Genomic DNA, 24,777 nt, shown 5'->3' with positions numbered 1-24,777 from the left:
CATTTTTGGTTTTGACATGCTTGCCCCATTTTTCTTGCAGTTTTTGGATTTTTTGGAATTTTTATATTTCTCATATCTATAATTCTTCTGGTTTGGTGATTATTTGTTGAATGTTTACGTATTTGTAGGAAATTTTGGATTTTACTGATTTTGAATTTCATTTCTTTCATGTCTTTGTGGATCTAGTTCTAAATGTTTTGTTTCTGATCTATAATTGATTAATTTTCAGCAGCATATTGCGCGGAAATAATATTGGGATAATTCTGTTTTAAAATTTTTTATACTCTATTTATTCATATATATATATATATATATATATTGCATTTTGTATACATTGGATTTCGCTTTTATAAATCGTTGTTCCAAAATTTAATGTCCTATTGAGCCATCATGTGTTAGAAGAAAAGTATTTGCAGGAATTCAGCTAATTTTAGCATAACAATATAACAGTATATACCTTTCAGATAAGCTTTTCGGAAAATATTCTCTCTTTAATTTCTCTTAAAGTTTAATTTCTCTTAAAGCTTTTAATTTTATTTCTTAAAAATATTTTTAATAAAGCAAACCTAACCAGAAATTTTCAAACTGTTGCAAATCCTCCTGATTTTGGAAACACATTAATTGCTGGATTTTGTTTTTTGTTTTGGCAACCAGTAGTTTCAAGAGTGTAAGAACAGATTGTCAAAGAAAAGAAATTAAATCTTGCTACCACATAGCCTATTTACTATTTTGTTTGGGGTTGTTAACCTTTTCCGATAGATTGTAAGGATTAAGGTAATTTATCTAACAGGTAAATTTGGAGTTAAAGCCACTGTCCTATCTTTTCTTAACTTCAAGCTTACAACTTCCGGCCAGAACATATTTTTAGAATCACGTTTGAAAGCAATTGAGGAGAATTATTTAACTGTGAAGTTCTACTGACTTCGTTAGAGAGAGCCAGTGATTCTGACTAGCGCGCGTTCCTCTTTTTAAGCTACTCTCTTTTAAACTATTATTGTGCTCGGCCGTACTTTAGGCCTTTGATAGTTTCGCCGTTATTTAGCGTTAAGGGTCCAACTCTGTTAGAATTTTGATAGCTTTGGCTATATCCTTTTAGTTAAGATTAGTTAAGTTTAATTTCTTAGTTCCTGAGTTAAAGCCCGAGTGGAGGCTTTCTTGTAAAACTCCAAGAAGGAGTTCTGTGAATTTAATTTTGAATAATAAAGAGTATTTAACCCTTCCCAAGTTTTATTTTCTGCCTCACGAACTCAAGCGATTATTCGCTCACCAGTTCTTAAGATTTTTCAACTTTAACTTAAAAGCACACAGGTTATAATCTTACAAGATTACGGAAATTAATTTTTGCTTTATCAGGACTATTTGGCCAAGCATCAGGCAAAAAGCGAAACAGAAAACAGGCAAAAGGATCTTCGACTCAACTCAAGCAACTACTCAATGTCATTTTTTAAAATGTCAGATTTTTTTCAATGTCTTCAAGATTTCTACTCAATGTCAAACTCAACTTCAGACTCTTGTAAAACAGTATATTCAAATAAAACTCAACGTCAAACAATATATTTAATCTCTATAATCGACTGAAATTTCTTAAGACTAATTTAATGAAACGGACTTGTGGGACATATCTGTTACTGCCCGACATGAATGTTTGTAAATGTGTAGTGTTAGTGCGGCATAGCGGCACTCTAAATATGCGTCGAGCCGAAAGTCCTCTCGAGTAGATTGATGGAAGGGGAGAGGGATGAGAGACCTCCGGATCCCCCCGAGGTGCTCTCCCTCAAGATTGGGGGTGCAAAATAGAAGTTCAACCTCTCTTTGGAGTAAGTTCTGGCAACCATTGTTACATGCAATATGGGCAAAACAACAACAACAGAGAAAGTCAGTAACCGGCTTGCTGTGAACCTCTATGCTCCTCGTTCCACTGTCATCTTTGCTAAACAGCTAGATATTCTCACAGATGGATTTTTTTTTAAATTTTGACACTTGATAAGATAAGACTATAATTTAAATTGGAAATCTGAGCGAAAAATTTTACTAATCAGTAAGTAATAAATGAAGTAAAAATTTTACTTCATTCATTTATTACTTACTGATTTTTCTGTAAAATTCTTAGCACAATACATCCGACTTCCTTTATAAAATATGATATAACGTTTCATTTTAAAAACTTCATTTATCCGCGCTACATCACATCTAAACTAAATTTTCTTCATGGTTATTGTCCTTATTTCTGAATAATCGACTTGTTCTCCAACATTAAATTCTGGAATCACTATATCCGTTTTTATTCATAACCCTGGTTAAAAGCGCTTACTTTTTTAATTCGACATTGCTAAAACATGAAAGTATATGACTAAAGTAAAAGTATACGACTACGACGAACGATTGCAAAAGCAAGGCCGGGTAAGGTCTTTCAATATATGTGTATACAAGTTTGTTATTGTCAATTGCACTTAAAAAAGGAGATGCATAATCTTATAACAGTCCCATATAAAAAATTTCAACGTCGGCTAATCGTTTTGAGGTATGCGAGATACATATACACATCACGAAATAATCCCTTTTGCATCCACTTAAAATCTATTTTGCAATTCGTTTTGGAAAAGAAGTTCTTTATTCTCTCCGTAGGTACAGGACGCTAGAGAAGGATCGCAGTCTTGGTACTAGCCTTATCGGGGTTGAAATATCCAAAATCCAGAGACCTCTCAACGGCGGCGGAGACCCCACAGTCCCTGCCCGGCTTTATACAAAGTCTCACCAAGGACGAAAACGTTGGAATATAATTCAAAATGGATCGCTGTGACATCTTTGCCTTGGGGCACCACTCCCTCAGCATGGAATAAGTTCGTTTTTGGATGCCTTGCCTTACTCTGTCATTTCCCGACACTGGGACTCTGAGGGCCAAAAAACCGTCGATAAGGTCAAATATACGTACGATATAGCTCCACCACAGTCAGAGGAACAGACACGACAGTACAAGTACGGTCGCTGCCAAGCCTGAACCAACCTGAGTACAATACCCGACCTGTGAACACAAATTATATACCCCCGTGGTTGAGACTGTCTAGGTACAAATCCTAACCAGTAGTTCCCAGGAATTCTCCTGAGTCAACCCCCGGGGGGGGAGGTCCGTAGGTACAGACGTCACGCAAAAACAATTCGTCCAAATGGTTTCGTGAATGGTCAAAATGGATATTTCCGTTGAAATATGATTCCTGAAATTTTTGCGACTACAATACGGACTTTTGTTTCTTACAAGGAAGTAAAAATTATGTAATTAACTTCATTCAGTATTTTCTAATTCAGCCTAATTCTTACGAAAGCCACCAAAGGTTCAAAGAGAAATCTCAGTTTAGCAGCTTATCTAGACATAGCTAATGAGCACTATTTCCTTCTTTTCTCCTTGTTCCCTTCAGTTTGTAAGGATTTTTTCTCCTTCAGCATGCCTTTGTGGTGTAACGGTTAGCACACTCGACGCGTATTCGAGAGGTACCGTTTCGAGTCCCGGTGAGGGCGCGGCTCACTTTTCATATCTCCTGCTTCAAAAAACCTAATGACTCTACATTGGCGCTCGAATTAAAGGTGGTGCATGACGATTCCTCACCACGAGGATTTGGCGATTGGATCCCGTAATCCCCAATCGCCCTTTAAAAGAGGGAATATATAAGATTAATGGTTAGTTCTAAGCACTCGACCCCAGCCCACCTAGCAGGCGAAACCTGCCATACGGCTATGACGGGTCAGGCCAATCCAACAACAAACGAACATTAAACAACGAAATATAACAAAATAAAATGATTAAATAACGGAACGTAACAAACTTAATAAACATCTGGTGATACGTTGCAATGCTAATATAAACACCACATCATACAGTCACATAAAACGAACATAAAAAACTCAGAAGAAAAAACGGATTATAAAAGAAATAAAATCACACGTAAAACAAATAAACACATCCCAAACACTCTCGGTGAAAACAGTATATAGAGGTATCGTTTTAATTTATATGTACTTTCCTAAGTTTTAATCCTTTATAAATTTTAAGTTTAATTAGTTAAGTTTAATTTCTTAGTTCCTGAGTTAAAGCCCGAGTGGAGGCTTTCTTGTAAAACTCCAAGAAGGAGTTCTGTGAATTTAATTTTGAATAATAAAGGGTATTTAACCCTTCCCAAGTTTTATTTTCTGTCTCACGAACTCAAGCGATTATTCGCTCACCAGTTCTTAATAAATTTTACTTTCAGTTGTTATTCAAATTTCTTTTATATTGTCAAAATTCATCTTAAATTTATAATTTCATTTCAATAATATCTCACTTCAATATGATTTTCTGTTTCGTTATATCTCGATACAGTATTCTACTTATTCACAATTTGCATCTTTTGCAAATTTCTTCATATTTTCCTCTCACACTTCCAGTCAGGCAACAATCCTCGGCAAAATGCTTTGAATCGCCGAATTTATTACAAACTTTACATATATCATTTTCCTGGGGCTGGAACCTTTTTAAGTAAGCAGGGAACCTTCCATGCAATCCGTAAGAATTTGATTGACATCTACATCTCCTAAAATTTGCATTTTTTTTTTTTTTTTTTTTCTAATTTTTAAGCAACTTAAATAATTTTTGTTTCTTTCGGAGAGATTCCACAGATTTTTCCAGTCTTTAATCAGCTTTTCTTCTGTTATAGTATATGTCTTCTTTTTCGAATCTTGAATAGAAAGCTTTTCGGCCCCAACCACCAGGGCGGCATCTTTTGTTAGTGCATCCGTTCTGTCATTCCCTTAATGGCCAGCGCGAGCTTTGATCCAATGTGAATTCAAAATATGCTTCTTTCTTAATTCTTAATAAATACGCTTAATTTCATTAACAATTTTATACTTTTGAAAAGGGCGGAAAAGCACCATATATGCAGATAAGGGATCTGAGTATAAATTAATGTAATATCCCACGGATAAGGTAGTCTCTCCCTTCTTTCCGCATGCCTTCATGATGTAACGGGTAGCACACTCGGCGCGTATTTGAGAGGTTGAGGCTCTAGTTCCGGAAAGGGCATTGCTCATTTCTTCAATTTCTTGGCATCAAAAATAACCTAATGTATCTACAGTGGCGCCCGAACTAAACGGTGGTGGAGGATGATTCTTCACCACCAGGATTTGGCAACTGGGTCCTTTAATCCCCAGTCGCTCTTTAAAACGGGAATATATAAGATATTTCCTCTCTCCTTCACTTGCCTTCGTGGTGTAACGGTTAGCACACAGCCCACTCGGCGCGTATTCGAGAAGTCCAGGTTTGAGTCCCGGCGAGGAAGTTTCTCATTTTTCACGTCTCCTGCTTCAAAAAATCCTAATTACTCTAAAAGTTTTTATTACGAATTTATTTCAATTCTTCTATTTTTCTCAGCTGTTATTGTTTTTTATAATGTTTTCGTATTACCATCGTAGATTTTCGTAATTCGTAATTTTGTTTTAAATTTAGAAAGCAAAACTCTTTTTTTTTTTTTTTTTTTTTTTTTTTTTAAGAATTAAAATTAAAAGGAGAGTAACAACATCAAGTAATTCTCATTTTTTTTATCCATCTTGCTGCGCATCTATCTGTATAGGGAAAAACAAATGAAAATAAGTAAGAAAAGGAAAGATGTAGCAATTTTCTGATTTAATAAATTTGTCAGGACTCTTGCACACAGGAGATGATGCGCTCGGTGGATGATGCTATTTAATAATTTAACCTGTATTTTTAACATATATATTTATTGTTAATAAAATGGAACTCATTATAAAGCGTAAGTAATATTATCTGTTAAGAATCAGACGTCCTGAGTCACGGAACGGTAAAAATTAACATAGGCTGAGTTTTTAAAGTAGTTTTTCATTTAATTTTTAAAATAAGAAAATTTGATTCATATTCTCTTTTTCAGTTTTTGAGATTTTTCTCTCCTTTTCCTACAGTTTTACCATGAAAACATATAGCTTTGTTTGAAACTGGTACTTTGTAACATTTGTGATTTAATATTTTATTCATAATGTTTGTAAGACGTAACATTCTTTAAACAGAATAAATTTTATTTATTTAAGATAATTTGAAATAGCATACACAATGTATGGGCTATTTTAATTTATCCTTTGTACGTAACATTTAGTTTTCAGTTTGTACTGAAGCTTTAATAATCTCAAATAAACGGGAAAAACACAGTAATTACATAATTCTAGATTTGAAAAATTCTTACAAATGTTTCTATACTTTGGGTTCATACTTTACTAAATTAGAAATATCTATTTAAGTGACTAAAGCAAAGCTTCACATACAGCTGCAGATAACTCAAAAAATTAGGGTTTTCACATTTTTTTCCCAATTATTAATAACTGCAAGTACATTTAATACTTGCAAGCAGCCAAGCGTGCTTAATATATTAATCGCATTTCTGAATGAAATGATGTTCTTTACGTTTAGCTATTTTTTTCCTTTGCTCATTACTACGCAGATATGTTCCCTAAATGAAGAAATTAAGTTTCCCATCTTATACTAATTATATGTAAATTAATTAAGGTGTCGTAATGCAAAAGAGTCAACAATTAACTGGTAAATTAGTTGTAAATGAATGACATCAGTTCTCCTTAACTAAGAGAAATATCTTAATTATAGGTTTCAAGGACTTTCAGCCAATCTTAGAGATAAATGACGCAGCTATTGCCAAATCATTGTTACCTCTTTCCCATAGCAGTCAATTAGTAATGGCCAAGAAAAAGGTCTTCCGCATGCCGAATTCAGTTTCCAGTTACTTAAACATCGTTTTAAATGACATGCAATCAACATCTAATACGAATACAAACTGGCTATTAGCCTCAGCTGTATTTATATATCTCAAAGAATGAAAGTTAAGACAACTTATGATTAGTAATCACACAGGTCACATATTTTAGTTAATGTAGCAAATTGTGAGAAATTTTACACTGGTATATTTTAATTTATTTAATTCCTTTCTCTCATTTTTATTATTATATTCAATTATTTCTATACTTACATAACAAGCCCTTTAATAACTCTTAAAACGAAATCTCTTTTGCACAATTTTTTATCCATTTAAAAATAAATGGCATTTCTCCTGCCTTCTTAGCATACCTCCGTAGTCAGCACGCTCCGCGCGTATTCGAGAGGCCCGTGGTTCGAGTTCCTGCGAGGGCATTGCTTATCTTTCATCCCTCCTATCGCGAAATAACCTAATAGCTCTACACAGGCGCCCGAACTAAAAGGTGGTGAATAATGATTCTTCACCACCAGGATTGGGCAAATGGGTACCCTAAAAACCCCAGTCACCCTTTAAAAGGGTGAGTATATAAGGTATTTCTTCCGCCTTCTTAGCATGTCTTCGTGGTGTAGTGGTCAGCACGCTCGATGCGTATTCGAGAGGTCTATGGTTCTAGTCCCGGCGAGGGCATTGCTCATTTTTCACATCTCTTGCCTCGAAATAACCTAATGTCTGTACACTTTTACCAAACATACAAATTATGATCTTTGTAATTTCTAAGGAGAGGATTATAACTTTTTAAAGCGTTACCGTATACTATGTCAACAATCTGAAGAAGGAGTGAAATGGCAAATAAAGGCTGCTGAAATGAACATACTTACAAAAAGTACCTTATTTTGTGCTCAGAGCAATTATTTGTAATACTGTAAAAGTATTTCTATAGTTATCCATAATTTTAAAATTTTTCTAGCTCACTCAAGAACTCTTTTTTTAGTAAAATATAGCTTTATTAAGCTATAGCACATAATATGATAATATGATATAACTTGATAAATAAATTAACTGGAATACGAACCTGTTTCCTCTATTCTAAAATAAAGTCAGCATATATCAGAGCTAGCAAAAACGATCCACTATATCTAGCTATTAAATAGCTTTATAATAAGCAATATGTCACTTAATTTGGGCTTAAAAGGCCAAACCCGTTTCAGCTCGTGTATCCAAACTACATAAAAACGGTGCGCAATAGTAAACGTAAAGGTAGATGTGGAATATGTAACTATTATGAATGCTGTAATGTAAACAAATATCCGATCATGGCGTTAATGTGCCTCGTGGGGGTGCATTGGTAGTTAGTGCAGTGAGGCGATACCATGGCGATGTTTTGGTGCCTCCACTTGTTTCTGTCCGTTTGTGTCACCAGTGAGTACTAGAACTATGTTGTTTTTTTTTTCCTTTTTATTACCCTATTACAACGTTTTGTATGACGATGCTTTCGAATTCCATTGATTTCTCCCCGATTTTTCCACCAATAATCTTTCTTTAGTACTGAAATACAGATTTTGATAATGAGTGAAAAGCATTCTGTTTCACAAAGAAAATACAACTCCATGAAACGTCTAACGTAACATCATTCTGATTTCAGAGTATATTTGAGAAACAGTTATGTAAATTTTTGGCAGGTTTCGTTCAATGACACAATTTGATAAAAGCAAATCAATTGATTTGTTAAATTCTATACGTAATTATCGCATTTCACTGTACATACTCTCTTGGTGTATGACATAACACGTCTAGCTAGCAAATCCGAGAGCCGTGCTTCGAATCCTGGCGAGAGTGAATGCTTTCTCAGTTTCATCTCTGAAGAAATCTTATGTCTCTACAACTTTCTGAAGGATATATAAGTTCGGTTGTTTATTTTATTTTAATTTATATTTATTTAGTTATTTTTTTATCATCTGCTAAAAACTAAGGACTAAAAATGATTTTAAGACGCCGTTCACAAATTTTCATTGAATATAATGTTTACCCCACAGCTCTAATCATAAGACCATGAACAGCAGAGCTAACGTACATTTTCCAGTAATTCATGCACGCTAGTGTTCTGTCTGTCTCCACCTGCCAGTTGTCTTCTAGCTGAGACTTGTAGATAAAATATTCGTAAAATTCATAAAAGCAGAAAACTCGAAATGTTTCAGACATTAATTGAGGTAAAAAGTTTAAATAATTCCTAAATTGAGAAGAATAGGAAGCTAGGGAAATTAATAGAAAGGAAGGAAAATTCAAAGTAAATTCAAGTGTTCTAAACAGCACGGAAAAAAGCATTAATTCCACTGTCAAATCAATTATAAAATTATAAAATATACTATAAAAATAAGAGAGATAGCATTTATATAAAAATGAGTATTAGTGAATTTATAAATTATATTTGGCCTAGTTCCTTGAATGTTTTGCGATTGATGTATCATTCAGAGACATTCAGTTAAGAAACAAAGTACACCTCAAGGAAATATTTTCTCAAACCAGGCATTTGGCGAAGTTTAATTATTTGAGCAACTTATGATTTAAATTAATACGTCTTTTTAAAACAGTTTTTTTTTTTTGTGTGTGTGTGTAAAACTCTGAATCCAAATCTTTTTGTAAGTGATTCGTGCGTAAGGAAATTTTACAAGAAATAACTTTATACAACGCAATTAAATCTATTACTCGGTCAAAAAAGATTATTGTATGAAAAATTGTTTGTTGAATACTGAAGACTTTGTTTTACTTCTAAAAGCATTCCATCTCTTTCTTATCTTCAACCACCCTCTTTAAAACAGCATTGAAAATTTTCATTTTCAAGAGCAAAAATGGGTTTAGCAGGAGGAGCTTTTCCTTCGAGTAATATAAACATTGAGTCTAAATTGGCATAATGATACGCCTACGACAAGGAATGAAAATTGATTGCTATCTTCTGATTAGATACCAGGTTCAAAATGAGGTGTGATTAAATTCTAATTTTAATTAATTTTATTAAGCTTAAGAATGCAAGGATTCCTTACGGCGCGTGCCATTTGAACAAATTATGAGATGAATATCATCATAACGAGGGAATATAAAATTATCATATTTTTAATTACTTTTGAGCGAAAGACATACGAGTCTAGTTTCGTATTACGGAATAAAATATATGTTTTCAGTTTTACATATTTTAGACATCTAGTTTCCATCACATAACAATATCTTGTGTCAAATGCTGCGTAATTTTCTTCTAAATTTTAAAAAAGTAACTCTATACCTTTCATTGTTGAAATAAGGTTATTTAAAATTAACTCTGATTTTTTATACTAGTCATTAAACAAAATATTTCAGTGTGCAAATAATAAAAAGATGCAAATTCTTTCTTTTTGAGATCCCCCATCGGTATCTTCATGTTGTAATTTGTTCTTTTTCCTGGTGAATGATTCCTGCTTAAACTTCAGAACAGTCGTCTACACTTCCTGAATGTTCTCTGCATTTTAACGTTATTTCGATGAACTGAATATTGACTAAAGCTTGGTTTAAGGTTATCTGGTACGCGGCCTTTTTGTTTCGACTATCACAAAGCTTTTTCAGGAAACCACAGTTTCTCAGATCTTCAGATATTTCTTTTTTATGCACCAGCATGTCATATTCCATGAATCCCGATTTCCGAAATGTTTAACGATCTCTTCTTTGTGTAGCAGGAAGCCATTTTCCATACAGTATTTCAAATATTTAAAGCTAACGTCCTTCTGTTGCTTAAGTCATATTTTATAAAGTTATTGTTGATTCATTCAGATTTTCCGAATAAAATATTATAGAATATTTTGACTTTAGTTTGAGGCTTGAGGCATAATAAAGGAAACCTGCGTAAATCAAGGCCAGTTATTTTCAACCAAACAAAAATCCGCTCTTCAAATCCGGGAATATTGCCAAATTTTAAATATTATTAGATAGTGAACTTCAGTATATTTATTTAAGATGCATACTACTTTCTGAACTGAAAATTAAGAAAAATGATTTGCAGAAAAGTGCTTTCTAAAAAAAAAGCTTTTGCAGGTAATTCTGTGATGCATCTCCCTTCTCAGTAATTATTTCAAATGCTTCCCAATTTCTTTCATTCTTGCATATTAAGCTGATAGGAAACTCAGATTTTAATTACCACCTAATTAGTTTTCGCGAGCATCCCTTGAAAATTTAGTAGCTTCAAACTAAGTGTAATATCAGTACAAGCATTTTAATTCAGAATTTCATTTTTCTTCTTCAAAAGGCACTTTTTATTTGTCTGCGAAGAATGATGAATCTCGGTTCGTGTTTAAATTATTTGAAAGCCATTTTTTTCTCTTTGAGAAAGATTTATTTTGTATTTTAATTGATCGTATGTGTTTAAATGATTTCTTCTTTTGTGTACGTAAAAGCAAAGCCAAAATTATCTCTTTCATATAAACACTTATGCTTATTACCACTATGAAAAGGATTTGATAAGTACTTTCTGCTCAGAAGAGTTTTAGTATTAATATATTCAAGAAGATTTTAAATTACAGCATGTTTAAAAAGCGAAGTCATACGAATATCATTTTTTTAATTATGTATACTGAGATCTTTTCCCTCAATACAATGTAACATACACTTTTAGGACTATAATAAAATTTAAACATGCTTAGCTTCATAGTCTCTTTGCTTAGCCTATAGATAATTGATTGTTTTCTTAAGTATAGGAGGTATTATAAGCCTATTTCTTTAGAATTTTCTTCATGAAAATAGTCCTTCCTGAACAAAAAATGTTTTCATACCAGTTAACCTAATTACCTGTGTATTTCTGAGTTAGTGTAGACTAAATACTTTTAAAGGGTTCACATTGTCCAAATTCCTGAGGTATCAGGGTTACCCGCCTTGTTAAGAATAAGACTGAAGAAGTTTAAAAAGAGGTTTATCAGTTTAATTGGCCTGCAGCTTAATTGAAATTGAGTATTCGAGAGGCCGCATGTTTATTTCTAAGACAAAATTCAAATTTTAACACATCATTAAATAACACAGAGCTTTAGAAATGTGGAAATACGAAAGTGATCTGTAAATGCTGAGTTTATCGTTTGTTCTTTTCAAGTTCGAAAAAGGCCTTTTTAAGAGCACCCAATCTTTTAAATAATATGAAATATTAAGAAAAATATTAAATATTATGAAAATTATGAAATTATGAACAACTCCAAATGTAGCTTCATTAAATGAAGGTGTTTCGAATTAAAATCGAAAACATTTGTGCAGCTGAAATCCGCGATTTTGATTCTGTATACTTGTTCATATTTTTGAAACTAAAAATAATAATGACACAAAAAATAAAACATAAATCGAATATATCCCTTTTTTTCGAAACTTTTGTTTATATTCTTAGTCTAATTGTTATCCTTATTTTTGTGGTATTATTTGTATCATAATTATGTTGTATACTGCATATTATAGAAAATAAGATAAAGGGGTTGATGAAGATATGAATATGGTAATATGAATCTTGTTTTTTTATATTAAATATTGAAGACTAACCATGTCTGATAGCAGCAACAACTAGACTGATGAGTGGCTGAATTATCAAAAAAAAAAAAAAAACTTCGTTTACCTAAATGGAAATTTTCAAATGCCCTCCTCGGGATTCGAACTTCGAACCTCTTGCTTACTAGCCGACAGTACGAAGGCAAGCGGAACGAAAGGAGAAAATTCCTTACAACTCTCACCAAAACAAAACCTATTGCCACATTTAGCGATTGTCCTGTACATTTATTTACTTTTCTCTTGCCAAAATTTGTTTTCGCAGCCTTTCTGAATCCATATTTAGGGAAGTACTGTCCTATATTTTTCTAATTCTGTTACTTAAGTTATTCGAAATCGTAACTTGTTAAAAAATAACACCATTAAGAGCCAAAGCTGTTCATCCAAACAATAAATGCTTTAAATATAAGCAGAAATAAAACTTGTGAATGTGTTACGTTAAATTCTATTTTACCTAGTCTGTACACTAGTCTGAACTTCCTAGAGCACCAGAAGAATTATCATCTAGGCTTTACGTTCACACCTAGAATGCCCAAATAACAGCAACAGAGTAAAAGCAAACTAAAAACTGTATATTCATTTCAGCTTGAATTACAGGAAACTGAAATGATAAAATTAACTTCTTTTCTTCGGGTCTGGTCCCAGAGACTCAAATTCTTTACAAATTTCAGTTTAAGTCTAAAAAACAGTCTGGTTCTGTAACCCAGAGATGATTGAAATAATTTCATTCGAATTCATCAGCCCTAAGGATAGGTATTAACAGAGGAGTTCCATCGCGGCAAGCTGAGATTGTAAACTCTCTCTATACACTTAGAGTTTCGCTTGTTATTTAAACTCCCTTTATTTACATTTTCTGGAGGAACAAATGAAACATTAGAAGCGCAGGAGTGATTTAATGTAAGAAATAACGGATTCATTAAAATAAACTTTAAAAATCTAGAACTGAAATTAAACACAAAATTCGCAGCTGAGAGTATTAAGCTTTTGTTAAATAAATTAAATAAAAAATAACTATTTGAAAACCCACATTAGTTGAAACAGTTGTATATTTGAACTTAAAACCAACTTTGACTGGAATCATATTCAAACATCAGTGAAAAGGACACAGTACTTCGAATTTACTTTTAAAAATTAAATTCAAATCTTTTTATAAATAAAGTGAAGTACAATAAATTTATTTATAGCTTTATGTAAATAAGTTCATGGTTTGTAGTGCTCAATAATAATACCGGTTCACACGAAATAAAAATATTTTAAAACTTGTTTTGCCCTTATTTTTCTTTAAGTTACGGGTAGTTATGTGAATTATTTTAAGTGCAAATACTTTGTGATAGTGAAACGAAAAGACAATTTGCACATTTTATTCATTTGTATTTTGTTTGTTGCTGAATTCACTTTAAGAAATGGCATTTCGCAAATTACGCATATGCTTATTGTGTTTATGAGAAGTGTTAAAAAAGTGCTAAAATATCTGGCATAGACAGCAGCTCTCATGATTAAGCTTAGGTCAAGGGTTGAGTCACGTGCGGACATTTGTCACGGTCTATTTTTCTTTCCGTTTGAAGTACTTAAGCTCATTTTCCACGCAGTTTTTGCATTCAGTCGAATTAAACTGGCGACAGAGTGTCTGCAAGTACAGTCAGTCGTGTCGGAAAATTATTGAGAAAAAATCGATCGACGTTTAATATTCTACGGAAAGTTGGTTTCATAAATGTATGCACTAATGTAAACATTATTTTTATTATATTTAAAGTAGGGAAATAATCCAATAAACATTCTTTAGGTGCGTGTTTTAGTTGCTCAATGCAAGTACAGCACGCAACTGATCACAAGTTTTATGACTGTATGACAAGTTTATGATTTTCATTCATATATTCATGTGAACCTCATATGAATAATCAATGTGAACTCGAGTTTCATATGAATAAGATACGTATGGATTCATCATAAAATCGATAGGAATTGCAAAATGTCAAATAAAAGTTAAATTTTGGAAATTATTAAAAATTTAGTTTAGCGTAAAAAAAAACCTATTGGAAATATTACTTCAGCCATCAATCAGCATTTAACTTTTAAATGGTTCATTAGAAAATTGTTGCTGTGATCAAGAAAAACCCTTTCCGTTGTTCCACGAAAAGCACTGATGCTCCTTTTCTTGAAAGGAATGTGAAATAAAGCTTGACATTTATAAATTATTTAAATTATGTAGGTCGAATCGATTTAAACGGTTTTTGAAATACTTTTTGATTGTATTTAATTTCAAGATTTAAATCTGCAGTTTTTAAATTCAAACATCAACAAATTTTATAGCTCATGTTCTATTTTACATTAAAAGAATTTAAAAGGGGAAGTTTTCAGGCAATTGTGAATGTTTCGCAGAAGACTCTACGTCTTAGTAAATATAACTGGGAACAGGGAGTAGGGACATCTCCAAAAGGTGAGGAGCATTTTGTGAATCCAAGACGTTAACTGTTACCTAACCGTGCTCAACTGTATTTATTGTTGCTTGCAATAAATTTATAATTCTGTTTTGAAAATGGACGAAGTAGAATTCTGCGACCAGTAGTTGAACAGATGTACAGTTGTGTGTTATTAGTATTACGATATCTTGAATATTATGTATAGTTCCCAATATTGTACTAGAAATTTAAACTGCTTGTAAATGTTGGACAACCAGGTGTTTTCCTGTGAAATATTGATTCCTTACAAACAGTCAACTTATTCTTATAATTTAAAGGATTATTGTTATGATTTTCAAAGGCTCGCTTTTCAAGTGAATAATGCAGCTGGAAGAAATGCGAATTGAGCCTCACTTCCTAAATTTTCTTTTTTACGTTTTCTTAAACTTAAGTTTTATTTCTTAAGGAACTTAGGAATTATAACTAATTTAATCTCCATTTTTAAGCCAAAACTTATAATCTGTTTCTATTCTATTATATGAAAGAATGTGCAGAATAATAATTTAATATTCTAATTGTTGAGTAATTTTAAATTTATTTAAGCCTGCATTTATCATAAGGAAAATTAATAAAATAAAACTAACATAAAAACAGTTCTGGTCCAAGTACAGAGTATACGCTCTTAGAAGCATTTTTTATTAATTTAAATAATTCTATACATGTTAAAACAACTTATCAATTGCGCACGAGTATATTGTAAATTATACATATCTAAACTTACAGATCAGCGTGTCCATAATTTAATCATGGTATACCAAAATTAAATTTAAGCGTAATTTTACGAAATAACCGGAAATAATTTATATCGCCATAAAAACCTTTAGTTCGATGAATATCATTTTTCTAATTTTTAGGAATGGCAGCAGGGAACTTGTTTGTTTACAGACAAAATGTCGTTATGCAGTCAAAAAGTACAGTCATTTGCGGTTACGAGCATTATGCATTTTCTGGTTACGAGAAATCTCCGAAAACAGTACTCTTCCCAGGAGAGCAGTTCTGCTATGAAAAGGTCTTTCTTCCCAACAGCGAAGTAGTCTACAAGACTTCCCAGCTTTGCAGATTTCTTTGCTCCTGATAAAGAGGGACTTGTACCTGTTTACCTTCAAAATCTATTGAGTTCTTGACTAAATCTACGCCAGACACAAGTTTGTTGCTTTGTTATTTTTATGTTTCATTTTGCCGTGTTTCTCTTTTGTTTTGTTTTAAACTTGATATTTCCGAGGAACTAAAGTTGCTCATGTTCATGTGTATTAAATATGAAATTAAAGTGCTAAATAAAATTACCAGTTCTTTTTTCCCTTTCTCTTATTCTGTATTTTTTAAAATGCAGCTTTATGTGGTGAGTTAATTATGAACACCTTGTACTTAGGTAAATTATTAAAACAAAATAAAATCGAAGGTAACTGAAAGACACTGGTCTCCAATTATCTACATATTAGTAGTCATTAATTGTCAAATAATAAATAACATGTGTGGGGAAGTGCGCAAAACTTAGATAGCATTTAAAATTTAAAATAAACCGAACACAAGTACCTAACACAATTACAGGGGTTTCCAGGTAACAATTGCAGGGGTAGATGTCCATCAAGGTCAACCAAACTGTCAACCGAAAACATACGGTTGACAGTCATTTGCGGTGAACCCGCAGGACAACTGATGAGAGAGGGTGCAGTAAATGTAAATAGTATTTCTTAGTTAAAATTAAGTCGGTACCCCGTCAAACCGCTAGTCACCGTAATGTATAGGTTCAGAGTAGGTCACCAATTGGACCCACAGGTCACGAATGGAGACAATGCATTAAATTTAAATAAATATTTAAACTGAAGTAAAACAAAGCCTATCGAATCCCTTTACGGCTGTGATTAACGATGACCTACAAAATGAGACTCACTTACAGTATCGTAATGAATAAGTGCTGTTTAGTTAGATAAAATTTTAAATTAAAATTTAACTGAAGCATGTCGCTTTCCGTCACGATTGTCACTGGTAAATACAAGCTGAAGACCAGTTATGACCAACCCACAGTGCTGTAGTGCAGTAAATTTAGATTAATATTCGAATTGAAACTAAGCCGGAATGCACTTATAGCTTTCAAAGCCGTTAGTCCTAAAAGACCTACAGACTGAGGGTCGCTTAAAGTAAAGCCTACGTTACCAGTGTGGGCGGTGAAGTGAGGCAACTCATCCATCACCAGTATATGGCAGTGCAGTAAATTTAGATAAATATTTAAAGTAAAATTTTTAAACTAAAATTTTCTCGAAAACCATTAGCATACGCCAAAGCAGTTGGTCATTGCTGACCTATAGGTACTGGAGGTCAGCCTATAGGTCGACTGCTAATACTTCACCGAGTGTTGGATTGTGAAATAAATTTACTACGCTACTATTTACTTTAGCTAGGTTGTTAAAATTAGAGTAAACCTAAGAATATCTTAACCGAAGAAAACTGTTCTCGGTTATTGGTGTACGATAGATCAAGGTTTTTTGCATTAGAAATATTTGATGTAAGTTAATATAGCCGTACATAATATAACTCCCCTCCAAAAATTTTGTAAATATCCTCAAAAAGCATCGTAAACATCAAAAGAGTTTAAGTGTGTTAGTTTGTTAATTTGCAAGATACTCCTTTAATATTTTTCAGCTAAATGTTTCTATTTAGTTGTTATGGTAGTATTAAGAAAACAGGTAATCATAAAATTTTAATTAATTTATATAGTGAAAAGAATTAGTACTATAAAGAAAACTATCTAACCATCAGGTTGTTAGGTAGGAGAAAGCAATGTAAATATTGTTTAGAAAGAAAATTATATAACTGTAACTCCATTTACGTGGCAAATTACTCTTTGCTATTGTTATGTGCATTAGTTGCGTTAAATTACCAAACAAAATTTCAATAAAAATGACTTTGATCGATATGTCTGTTGCTAATTGGCTGCAATGAATAACAGAACTAAAATAAATTTGAGACGTTATAAACAAAACACCACTTTATTTTTGCCAACGGAGCATTTTTTTAAAGGACAGAACATAACAAAACATCCAGGGCATAGGAATTACATAAAAAGTATAAGGCATTAATTTCATTTTTGTTTGTATATTAATAAAATTTAAATTGTTACAAGTTATTAAAAGTTAAATACTTTTATTCTGTTTCAATCCAAACAGCTTATTGTCCTTCTTAGAAGCTTGTCTTAATTAATTACTTCTGAGGCAATCAAGGAAAAATACAGCCTAAATCTTCCTGCATTTTCTCAAGCTTAATATTTTATTAAGCTTAATTATTTATTTCGAATTTCTATGATTTTGGTGGAACGGATGTTAAAATACAACAAGCAGTAAGGGAAAAAATCGCGATTTAATTGCACATGTTCCCTGCATTCTTCCGCAAAAAAAAAAGTCAGTCTCTGACCAACCATTGTAGTTAAAAGCGCGGAGCCTCGGATTGTTTCAGCAGCCGAACGCTGTCATTGGACGACAGTTGATTCCCTCATCCAGCCTGCAAGTCAGCATCTGGGAATTATCGTCGTTAAGATAAGGGACAAATCGACAACCTCATTCAGATGATAACCGTTGGAATATGTAAGGATACATATCTCCGAACTCACAAAGCTTAAACCTCATGCGCTGTCCATAACCGTAAACATCGAACTCAGACACTTTTTTTTTATTGAATGGCGGACACTTGCCTTTTTCAGCGTTGGTCACGCCTAAGGCCAAAAGTGTTGGCCATTTTATTGTGGAGGCACCTAAATAGGCGGCCAGCATTCCATCCTTTGAGGGGACAGGTAATTTACATCCATGCCTTCTCCAGGATTTGAGCCCAGGCTCTTCGGTATCGCAGTCGGCTCTCCTAACCACTATACAGTCTAGGCGGTTCGAGTTCAGACATGGCGTTAACGGAACTAAGCCCAGCGATAAATGAACTAGCAACTACATGCCTAATAGCCTAACCGGAGCTTTACGAGGACAAATCCTGACCTAAGGCAAGTAAGTCCACCATTTTTCTAATAATGTACAGAAGATGTAAAGAACGAAGCACCGAATAACCAAAGTTGTCGAAAAATACAGATGGGAGACGGCAACAAAAGTGGTGGTCTATGACAGCCTTCGATGGGGTAGACAGATAAAAGTGAGAAGAACGTGTCAGGAAAGAGCGGAGAACAACAGCCTTCTTATTAAAAAGAAAAAGAAGGTTCTCATATTTCTATGAACTCCCTTGAAAAAGAAAGCAACGCAAAATGAAAAGAATTTTCAGTAACGAAAACTCAACTCGGACTAAACTTGCCGACGGAAAGCAACCCTCTTCCCATCCCCTGCGAGAAAGGTTACAGTGGAATGAACGTTGCTCAAAAAAAAACTTTTGAATTTCGTTTATTCCATATTCCTGGGAGTTCAAAGGAATTTAGAAATCTTTCTTTTAAAAAGAGGGTTTTTTTTTTCCTTTCTTGGCACATCTTGCTTAAAGTCTGAAGATATATTCTTTAGAAATTTCTAAAAGAAAATGTGCTAAATTCTATTTTAATTGGCAATACTAAGCAAAACAATTACTCTTAACACTTAAGTCTTTCTCAGAATGAAACTTATTTAAGCTAGATAAAATTATAATATCTGAAAATTTTAGGATTAAAATTTAAAAGAAATAATGAACTTTTGGAGAGTTATTAAGTAATGCCTTTAGAACTTTCCTCCCATTATTAATTAAATAAGTTAAGTTCTTTTAGATTTAAACAGTTAATTAAAAAAAATCCCTAGAAATTTAGAATGCAAGTTAAGACTACTGTACAGCGTATTTTGCTCTTGTATGACGTCAGTGACTGCTGGTCTGCTCAAAAGCAGCTTCTTTTCTACTCTTCTTGTGTCTTTGTTTCTCTTACTTCTGTACGTAAGTGACGTCAACGTTGCGAAGAGCTTAACTTGTTCCTCTACTGACCTTGAGTTAAACTTCTGCACAAACGAATTATCAACTTAAACCATAATGAATTTCTGCGAGATTTTAACGGAGCGTAATTCGAACGAATGACATAAGATTAATTTTTAATCTGAAAATTTATCACTTCCCCATTTATCATTTATTTCAGAGAAATTAATCTTATGAATTATTATACCGTGCTAGAATGTTTGAAAATGCGTTAGGTTTGCGAAGCCGATAATCATGAATCAGTAATCAGTTATCATCTTGTGTTCTTAGAAAATGAATAACCATAGAACACAATCTATTTTTCTTTTAAAATTACTGTGTAAAATTTCGTGTAATTTCAGATAGAGTATAATAAAAACAGATTCATGAACTAAAAATTAGAATACTATGTTAATCACACGTTACCAGGTAACTTTCTCAAAGCTGTATATACAACAAACATTATAATGGAGGGTTTGGTGTTACTTAACCAGTTATCTTATTATTTTTTCTATAATTTCACTTCTACATTCGTCGGATCCCATCAGGATGCAAATTAGTTAATGTATTTAAACGCAGTTCTTGAGTTCGAGAGAGAACCTTGGTAGCTATTCATTTACCATCCGTCTATTACGTCTCTCTCCAAATAAATTACTTTAGCTTTCCTTTGTAACGTTTGAGGGCCTCAGCGTAGGCCTGCTTTGTTTGCATTTACTATTTTAATTTTACTTGAGCGTTTGTTCTAATTTTCTGGCGTTGAAATTATTGTTGCAGTTGAAGAATTTTCTGCTATTAAACATGTTGTAAAACCATTAAGCTGATGTGTAAATAGAAAAGTTTATTTTAAACCTTTCTGAGTTGGTGCCATTCTACTTATAAGTTAAGATGGATTGATAATTCGTTTGACTGTCTTTACGGTTGCAGGATTTAAACACTTAGAATAGTGGGCTGTACAAGATTATAACAGCAAATCTACAAATTTAATTTTGACTAGAGGAATTTGAACTTCTTTGTGAATTTCTTCATGGTGTTTGCTTTTCGGCTGTTGCGTTACTTTAGTCATGAAGGAAACTAGAAACAAAACTTTTGCCCTAACGATTAATATTACGTGTAGGCAGTTAAAGTTATTCATTTTACTGCCTAAACATGTTTTCCTGAAGTTTCTCTAACAACCGATGTGCTTGATTAAACCATCAACCGAGTTTCCAAGATCAATATTGGTCTTTCTCAGACTGCTAGCTTGGCTTTGAGACTCTTTCTAAGACTACTAACTTGTTTATATAATTTATACCCAGAAAAAATATTTCTTAAGCTTTTAAATATTCGAATAAATCATTAGACTTTAGTTTCACTATTTTATTGAGTTTCTATTAACATGAAATAGAAGTAACGAGTCGTGAACACCTGCTTCAAGTTTTAATCTTTATTGTTTTTAAAGCATCGTGAAACGAAATTATAGAAATATAGGTATCAAATACATTAGTTTCTACTACCGCTCAGTTATTTTTCCTACGTGTATTTAATTTAGTAATTAATAATTTGGTTGATACTTTATTGCTACATTCCTATTACTTGGAACCACTCACATAAAATTTGCTGCATTATTTTGTGTTTTAAGTAATTGGCAATCATTCTTAAGGGAGAAATACTCTAGATACGATGAACTCAGAAAGTTAAATTCCCTTCTAACAATCACAATAACTCACTGTGATCCCTAAAATTTATCGATATATATATTTCACTCATCAAGCTTAAAATTACACTAAACTGGCCGTATCAAATTTGATGCAAAATGATTGAAAATCTATTTTCTGCTTTAAATAAACATTATTGCCAATTGTATAATTTCAGACAATGATTTAAATTGTCGTATTTCATAAGTCTTTATTGTATAATTTCATGAAGTATTTTCCTCGTTGCGAAGAGGGTTCTATAACTGAATTAGCCGCTATTTCTTTCGCAGCTTCAGACTTTCGTAATCTAAGAATAACATCCTCTTTTGTACACCCCGTCGGTTCGTGTAGATATAATCCCCCTCCATGAAATACTGGCAATAAGTGTCTGTGCCGTTAATATTACTTAAACAGCCTCTTTCGCGTGATTACTTATATGACCTACACCTACACATAAATACGTTACCAAAGCTTACGTAATGGACAGCTTACTGTAAGGAAAGCCCCTGCCAACTTCCTCCCAAAAATCCGGGGCTCCATAATACCTTGGGGAGCCTAACGGTGCAATTTTATTCGATCTGCGGTTGCTGTTTGTTTTAGGGCTAAGACAAATGATAACTTTTGAGAAATGGTGTCACTCCAAACGTCGCCTTTAACACTGATGGCACCACCGGAAGAAAATCTCCGAGTATAAGGAGGCCAAACATCCATTGAAAAAAAAGGCGATCTCTGTGACAGAGGGTTCGGGACCCAAGCAATTTATCCGGGGCGGTCGGATAATAGAAAGAGAAGCATCCGAGGAAGTGAATGTTGGGGTGATGGAACACCATCTATCGAGAAATCTATGAAGAAACACATCAATCGATATGGCCCGTGGGATTTGCGATGGGGGCAAGTCCTCCACATTTCGTCCGGAAAACGGGAGGCCGTTTTCTGCTTCGCCAGATGAATGGATAGGGATCAGCATCTGCACTCTGGCTCGGATTGGGAGATCGATATGAAATCTTGAGATATGAGATATCGGAAATATCCGATTCGTTGAAAGAAGAGTCCGGACTAATCGTTTCAGTCCGAACTTTTGTTACTGACAGTGATCCGAATTTCTTACTATTAGTGATTGGATCTGGAAACATCAGCGGAGATTAAGTGTTACTTTTAAGTCTATAAAACACAAGGGAAAAAAGTTAAAAATTAGACGTGAAAATATAAATGCTACAAAATCTTTATTTAGATTAATATTGTAGATTAGCAAACACTAGTTTAATATAGGTTTTAAGAATGTAAACAACAGTTGCATTGAATATTTGCGCTGTATCTGGAATTAACTGATACTGATAAATTTGAATAAAAAGTAATTATGGAAATAAGCGAATAGGAGTTAGCTTAGTTTGGAAAGAAAGTGTGTGTGTGTGTATGGCAAAGCCTCGAGGGCTATCTGCCTAAGGGGAGGGATGCCTTTGTGGAGGACTTTCTCAGGGGAACTGGCTCGTATACACGTTACACATGGGGAAAACCACGAAAACACCCATACAGCCAGCCCGTTCGCGGGATTCGAACCTCGGACCGAACTACCAGTGTTCAGCGTCTTTACCGCTCGGCCGCTGGTGGGCCTTAGTTTGGAAAGAAAATAATTAAACTTTTTACACTCTATAAATAATAAGTATTGGTTTCTTTTAAATAAAGGCTAATGTTATAAACGCATAATTCATTTTATTGAATTAGCCGAAAGAGAAAACAATCTAGTATATTCTACACTTCAGACATACTTCCTGAGCACCTGACAAAGGTAGTTATTTTCTACTCTTTATTCAAGTGCCTTGTTTTCAGTTTCAGGATATTTACTTTTTGGAATCTAGCAAAGAGTATTGCAGTTCTTACTTATTAGAGCAGAATGATTTGCGCTCAAATACGTTCAGTTTGGCGATATTAAAAACTTTGATTTTCAAATGAGGATAGTAAACGTATAGTAAATGATACTAGTGCCAACTCTTTTTAATATGTGATTAACATCATTCGTTGCTATAAATGCCATTGAAATTTTTCTTTCATTTTTTTAATAATTATTTGCAAAGTAAACGAGTTACCTACAGTTGATTACGGTGCAAATGACTTAATTACTACTTTCATTTAGAAATAGATTTTAATAAGGGGTTTTCTTACGAAAGTTAACTTTCATTGTAGTTACACTTGAGGAAATCTATGACAATACCATGAAGCTTACCCGCTTCCTCCTCTAGAAAAAAACCGAATGTAAAAAATAAATATTTAGTAGGTATAAACTTATATGTGCAAACTAGCATAAATTAAAAAAGAAAGAAATGTGGTCAGCTTTATTGGTGTAAATAATGACAAAGTGTTTGGGCTATCTATATAAGGGAAAGGATGCCTTCGAGGAGGAATCTGCTGTTCTTCTGTACTAGCTTAATTTCATTTCGTAATTTAATCTGTATTCAAAATTCAATTATTTAGAAAACTTCATCAGGTGCTGGTATCATGAAAGCAGTTAAATTTTCTCTGATGACTGCCGAAAGTGTATCAAAATCTATTTTCATTTGTCCTTATCCGTATATATTTGTTTTTGAACTAGTAAATTTTTTATTCCGTTTGCTGCCAAGTCTCTGTAAATTGCTCCATAAGATAGTGAATTTGATTTAACGCATTTTAATGTCTTTATCTACTTACATTATTTGCAGTAGCAAAAGATGTAAAGTATGCTTTTAATAAGAATTTATTTCGTTTTCATAGCCATTCCATTTCTGAATTTTATGTATATTTCTCTCCTGAATTTTATTTACTTCTTTCTGAATTTTATGTACATCTTACATTTATATACATGATAAAAAATTATCAAGATGCTGGAGCTGGTGATTCTGTCTTCGAGAAGAATAAACACTCGTATACTGCTTCAGCAATTCTTTTAATTTAACCAGAAGATAAAAAGGAGACTTGCATATGTTTCACGTCTTTGTTACCATTTGTTATACTTCTCCACTTTAGGCTTAATTTCCAAATAATTATCGAAGCAAGTATACCTTGAACTGGTACAAGAGCTGGCATGTCCATTACGATAATTTTTGTGTGTTTACTTGGTATGCGTTAATAGAGGAAAGTATTAGTTTAAATTTTGCTTGCGATTACAAGATTTATAATTTTCTTATTAGATGGTTTGTATTATCGAATTACTGTTTTAACTATTAATAATGGCAATCTCTATGAACAGGGATTGGATGTACGACTTCACTTACACGACTACTATGTATGTCTATGTATTTCTGAAGGTCATATGTCAAGGGTAGTTATATAACAGTCAGAAATGTTTTCATTGGTTTAACCACTTTCGTAAAGAGACCGACAATTAATGCTTGTGCATTAAACTTTAGTTAAAACAAAAGAAGGTACGGTAAATGATAAAAAGTGGAAATAATTTAAAGTGAATGTGGTTAAAGAATGGTAAGAATGAGAAATTAA

The 24,777-nt window shown here is 33.1% G+C and overlaps 1 long non-coding RNA gene across 1 annotated transcript in view; it reads left to right on the top strand.

The window, feature by feature from the left end:
* The window catches only part of LOC118185245 (uncharacterized), a 57,032-nt gene extending 41,006 nt beyond the window's left edge, over positions 1-16,026 (top strand). The window contains exon 3 of the long non-coding RNA XR_004757567.2: positions 15,595-16,026. This is a non-coding gene — a long non-coding RNA (uncharacterized LOC118185245). The remainder of the gene's footprint in view (positions 1-15,594) is intronic.
* Positions 16,027-24,777: the final 8,751 nt, after the last annotated feature.

The sequence above is a fragment of the Stegodyphus dumicola genome, chromosome X1 (assembly GCF_044657685.1).
Source record: "Stegodyphus dumicola isolate Sdum_Otavi_A_Nest chromosome X1, ASM4465768v1".
Taxonomy (NCBI): domain Eukaryota; kingdom Metazoa; phylum Arthropoda; class Arachnida; order Araneae; family Eresidae; genus Stegodyphus; species Stegodyphus dumicola.
The sequence above is the reverse complement of the archived record's forward strand: the minus strand, read 5'-3'. Positions and strand labels throughout refer to the sequence as shown.